We start from the raw sequence: 6,070 nt of genomic DNA on the forward strand, positions 1-6,070 counted from the left end.
TTTTTTTTTTTTTTTTTTTTTAACATTCTTCAGGAGAAAGCAAGATCCAAACTGATTTTGGAATATTAAAAGTTAACAGAACACTGAACAAGGAAAGAATGGCATAGCTCTATCTTTACAGTCTGGAGTTAATTCATGTTACTCATTTTATCCATTACTTACATAATCTTCTTTCCTGTTAGTCCAGTTTGATGGTGTGAATGGTGAATTTCAGGCCCAGTTGCTAAATTTTGTGGCATCTTCCTCTGGTCCTTCTCACCTCTAGTCATCAGCGCCACACTGTCTTGGAGACAGGCAGGAGGTGGGGGAAGAGCTGAGTCTCTTTATTTTCCCTGGTAGAGACGTCTTCAAGGCATGAAATAGCTTAAAGAGCAGAATAGAAACGGAAGAGGCTTTGCAAAAGGATAGATAATTATAAACACCTGGGTTGGGGCCGCCCCCCCCCACCCCCCCTTCTCTTCAGCTCCCTTAGCTTGGCTCTGTAAGTAGATCACTTGCTAAATGCTTTAGATGATTGCCTCTCAATAATTGAAAGGTGGTGGTAGTTGTATTCTTAATGATGTAGAAGGTTTAAAAATAATTACATTATGCTTCTATTCTATCATCTAAAACAAATCATTAAAACTAATTTCTAGCTAATTGTTAATTATAATTATGCTCAGAAGTCTATTTAATGAGCTCTGGCTGTAGTTACGCTACACTGTCGGTGTTAAGAGAAATTACTCTCACAAGAGCAGAGGCCTGAAGATTCTCTCTTCTGAAAGCCAAGCACCACAAGGAAAAAAAAATGTGATTAATAGCTCAGGTTAAAAACACTCATTTAAACAAAAACAAGAGCATTCGTAATAGGAAGTGTTTATACAAATAGCACATTTGTGATATGTTGAAAATTATCTCTCTTGGCAACCAACCTATGTCTGAGGAAGATTGGGTAATGCTGATGTGTTCCATTCATGAAACTGTATTTGATACATAATCCTATTATTAATGCGTATGCTTAGTCAACCTAGAAAATCAAAATAATATTCTGAAGTTCTTATTTGAGAAATATGGCCTTGAATTGGAGGGTAGTTTTAGTTGTTTTGTTGTTAAGTGACTGTGGTTTAAATCACAAATGCCCCAAGGTGGGGAGACTTCCCTCTGTGACTATTGTTATTTTTAAATTCTGAACTGTCCATATTTTAAGGAAAAATGGAAATTCATGAAACACAAATAGTATCAAGAACTTTCTCTATCAGTATGCTTTGTTGAAAGAAGAAATTAAGATAATAATTGAGTTCAATTCGCCTCTCCGCATTGCCTATTGATATACTTTACTAATCAAGAAATTCTAACCTAAAAAGAAAACATTTTCTTGTTTGTCTTAGAAGAAAGTGGAATAATTCCATGGATTGTGATAATGATGTCCATTTCTACACAATATAAATATCCAGTATAAAGGAAAGCGTTAAGTCGGTAAGCTAGAGGATTGTAAATATCTTTTATGTCCTCTAGATAAAACACCCGATTAACAGATGTTAAACCTTTGAATGTTTTGATTTGCTTTAAAAATGGCCTTCCTACACATTAGCTCCAGCCAAAAAGACACATTGGAGAGCTTAGTGGACAAGTCTCCGGAGCAGAACTGCTCACACACAAAAGTTACACCAACAGAATACCAAGAAGAATGATGAGGACCTGTAAAATACCTTGTGCCCTGTTTAAAAAAAAAAAAAAAAGCCAGTAACTGAATCCGTTTTGATTTTTGATAGAGTTTCCTACACAAAGAAGAAAATAACTGAGAATCTTAAAGAGTAAGAAAGTGGCACTTTAATGCTAGTAACCGTGAATTAGGCACCACAGAAAGCGCATCCTGAATTTCTTTAACAACAACATTTTATAGTGAACACTGCAAGTTTTTATATTTGAAAATTAAGACTCTGTATATCCTTAAGGTGCTCTAGGCTTTACCAGTGATTCACAGGGTATTTCAAATGGTAGAATCATTTTAGCTTCTGTGCTTCCTTTTTCTAAATAATGCAACCTGTAAGAGCTGACATTGTAATAAGTGCTATAATAGTATAACCATATAATAGTATAATATGTATACTATACATATATAAAATGGGGATATTACTGTGGTAGGATTAAATCATTCTTACATCCCAAAGAGAAAAAAAAGTCATAAGTGAATAGAAAGAACTAAACAGAAAAGAAAGAAAGAAAAGATTTCTTTGCTATGAGCTCGCTGTATATTGATAAGTGTAAGAATTGCGTTGCATGAATAACTGCTCTGGGCTGGATTTGAAGTATTTTGATGTTGTGTTTTGCAAATATTGAAGTTACAATAATGGCAACAGAAAAGGAACAGATACACAGCTTTACACTTAGCAAAATGTTACATTTAAAATCTGACAAGGCGCCAAGATGGTGACTGTCTCCTCTAAACCATGAAAGAGTAAGATTTGCGCAACCCTCCTCCTCTTCCACCTCCTTCAGGAGAATTAAATGAATCAAGACTTTGGAAAGACGGGGAAGAGCCGGGACTTGGCAGTACTTGAAATAGGAGGAATACAGCAGCCTAAATGTACAGACTTTGTAGCCGAGCCCACTCGATCGGTCTGTGCCTTCACGTGACCACCATCTGTGCCTCCCTCGCTCCATCCAAATTTGTGTAGGCTGCTCCTTGGAGCTATGCCTAAAATATAGCTACACCAGAGCCCTGGAAACTGTAGTCAAGTAACAGGCCTCACTTTTTTTTTTCCTTTGGATTAAAAGTGTATATCTCTCTACTGAGGGGTTTCCAGCTTTACACTTCAATGGGTTGTTCTGACAGTGAGAACACATTATATACATGTTTTCTATTCATGTCCAGGGCATGAGAATCTTAATATTCTTGTACTTCCCTTTTTGCATGCAGTGTGTCTGGAATATATTTATAAAATTTTAGCAAAGGGTGAGATCAAGGAACAAGGGTAGAGTGGTTATTTAAAGATAATCAGAAATGAACTTCAAAGCTGCCCTGCAAAACCAATCCCTTCCTATCATGAAGAGTACCTTCATATTTTCTAGAGATTGTCTCCGAACCATTGCTACATAGCCATACATTTCTGTAAATCATGTTGGCTATCAGTTCTTACTCTTCTCAGAGCACTCTATCATGTTTTTAGGTGTGCATTGTGTATTCAGGATAGCATTAAAAAGAACTGATGGCAAATGTATTGAGTCGCAGTGGAAACATTTGTTTGAATGACGAATTAGTGGTTTAGCCTTTGAAATGAATACCTTGAATCATTTCTTCTGATTTTCTAGTAGTTTATTATCTCAAATGATTATTATCCCCTTCAGAAATACTGGTCTGTACTTTGGTGTTGTGGTTTCATTTTTCTGACATTGATCAAATAGCAAATACGAAATAAAACATTTCTACATGTTTGACATGGTTGTTTTTAAAGGGGATATGTGTAATGCTGATTTTCTTTATTAATACAATTTTCATAATCTCTGAAAACACTGTTTGGATGTGCTTTAAAGTAACTTATGTTACAAATGAACTGGTCCACATAAAATCTCTTGTTGGTGTTTATTTCAAAATCTGTTTTGGAAAGACAAAAACTAATATTTATTGTGACTCCTTTGTTCCAGTGACTGTCTCTGTGTTGCTACTCTGTATCCATCCTAGAAGTCAAGGTTGTAATTGCTCCCAAGGCAAAGAGAGTCCGGCTGCAAAAAGTCTTGTAAAACTTACCTGGAATGCTGATTCTTACTTTATATCTACCAATAGCAACTAAAGTTTGTCCTAGAGAATGGGATGAACATATACTCAGTCATATTCTCTATTTTATTATAAAGAAAAACAGACAGCCTTTTCCATTTCAGATCAGAACCCAAGGACTCCCTCTTACCAACTCTGAGGCAATTTAAATAGTTGGTTATATTGTAAAATACAGTGGTTCTTTTTATGTTTTTAGTAAAGCCCAGGACTCATAAGCCCAGGACACACTCTCTTTTCTGGACTTTCTTTTCTTTTTCTTTCTTTCTTTTCTTTTCTTTCTTTTTTTTTTTTTTAAATTATACTTTAAATTCTGGGGTACATGTGCAGAACGTTCAGGTTTGTTACATAGGTATACACATGCTATGGTGGTTTGCTGCATCCATCAACTCATCATCTACATTAGGTGTTTCTCCTAATGCTATCCCTCCCCTAGGCCCCCACTCTCCAACAGGCCCCGATGTGTGTTCCCCTCCCTGTGTCCGTGTGTTCTCATTGTTCAGCTCCCACTTATGAGTGAGAATATGCGGTGTTTGATTTTCTGTTCCTATGTTAGTTTGCTGAGAATGATGGTTTCGAGCTTCATCCATGTCCCTGCAAAGGACATGAACTCATCCTTTTTAATGACTGCATAGTATTCCATGGTGTATATGTGCCACATTTGCTTTATCCAGTCTGTCGTTGATGGGCATTTGGGTTGGTTCCAAGTCTTTGCTATTGTGAATAGTGCCACAATAAACATACGTGTGCATGTGTCTTTATAGTAGAATGATTTATAATCCTTTGGGTATATACCCAGTAATGGGATTGCTGGGTCAAATGGTATTTCTGGTTCTAGATCTTTGGGGAATTGACACACTGCCTTCCACAATGGTTGAAGTAATTTACACTCCCACCAACAGATGTAAACACGTTCCTATTCTCCACATCCTCTTCCAGCACTCTGTTGTTTCCTGACTTTTTAATGATCCACCATTTTCTACACTGGTGTAAGATGGTTTCTCTTTGTTTGTTTTGATTTTGCATGATGGGCTTTTTTTCATGTTTTTTGGTCGTATAAATTGACAAATGGTATCTAATTAAACTAAAAAGCATCTGCACCGCAAAAGAAACTATCAGTACAGTGAACAGGCAACGTACAGAATGGGAGAAAATTTTTGCAATCTATCCTTCTGACAAAGGGCTAATATCCAGAATCTACAAGGAACTGAAACAAATTTACAAGAAAAAAACAACCCCATCAAAAAGTGGACAAAGGATATGAACAGACACTTCGCAATGATCCGGACTTTCTAGCATTCGTGTTAAGGTGGTAGGGCCTTGAGTTACAAGTCTGGCTGCCACTTACTGCTGTGTGACTTTGGGCAAAGCATTCCATCTGTAGTTTCCTCATGTGTAAAGTGGAGAAAAATGTAACTACCTCACAGCATCATGGGGAAGGTTAAATGAAACAGCACTTACCAGAGCAACTGGCTTCTAGATGGTGCTTAACACACATTGGGTTTCTTCCTACCTTAGCTCAGTTCCACATAGCCTGGGACTGGTCTCCTCATTGCTGCAGGCTCCTGTCCTCATATCAAAGTAGAAAAGGAGCTCTGCTTTGCTGTCCGTGACTTCCTTTTTGTAAACCAGAAACATGAAATGGGTCTTAAACATAAATCCTGCTTTTAAAATAAGATAGCACCAACTTTTGAAGATAGACATACAGCACACAAAATTATGTACTGGTTGGATCCCTTTGTTGCTTTACATATTTGGATGTGCCTTGAATGTGACTGTCTTCTCTCAGTTCTTCTCCCGGGAAGAAGTAGAACTGGAGATATTTCTCCTGTGTTTCATATAACTTCTAACTTAATGTAATAGAAGCATATTTTACCCCAACTTTTAGAAACCAATCTTTTGTACATTATCAGTCCACCATATATTAGGTTATAATGTACAATTCCTCTTTTATTTTAAAAGCAACCATCAAGCATCTTTGGTATGCTTGACCCTGCGGGCCACTGATTCTGATTTAAGAATCGGGCGTGGTGGCTCAAGCCTGTAACCCCAGCACTTTGGGAGGCTGAGACGGGTGGATCATGAGGTCAGGAGATCGAGACCATCCTGGCTAATATGGAAACCCCGTCTCTACTAAAAAAAAAAAAAATACAAAAAACTAGCCGGGCGTGGTGGCGGGCGTCTGTAGTCCCAGCTACTCGGGAGGCTGAGGCAGGAGAATGATGTGAACCCAGGAGGCGGAGCTTGCAGCAGTGAGCCGAGATCGCGCCACTGCACTCCAGCCTGGGCGACAGAGCGAGACTCCGTCTCAAAAAAAAA

At 37.8% G+C, this 6,070-nt stretch overlaps 1 long non-coding RNA gene across 1 annotated transcript in view; it reads right to left on the minus strand.

Annotated features, from left to right (window-relative positions):
- Nucleotides 1-274: 274 nt before the first annotated feature.
- Nucleotides 275-6,070, minus strand: part of LOC108523737 (uncharacterized) — a 22,399-nt gene continuing 16,603 nt past the window's right edge. The window contains exons 2-3 of the long non-coding RNA XR_001883881.1: nt 5,265-5,368; nt 275-363 (exon numbers count right to left, since the gene is read on the minus strand). This is a non-coding gene — a long non-coding RNA (uncharacterized LOC108523737). The remainder of the gene's footprint in view (nt 364-5,264; nt 5,369-6,070) is intronic.

Source organism: Rhinopithecus bieti, unplaced genomic scaffold, assembly GCF_001698545.2.
Source record: "Rhinopithecus bieti isolate Rb0 unplaced genomic scaffold, ASM169854v2 scaffold_72161, whole genome shotgun sequence".
Lineage (NCBI taxonomy): Eukaryota > Metazoa > Chordata > Mammalia > Primates > Cercopithecidae > Rhinopithecus > Rhinopithecus bieti.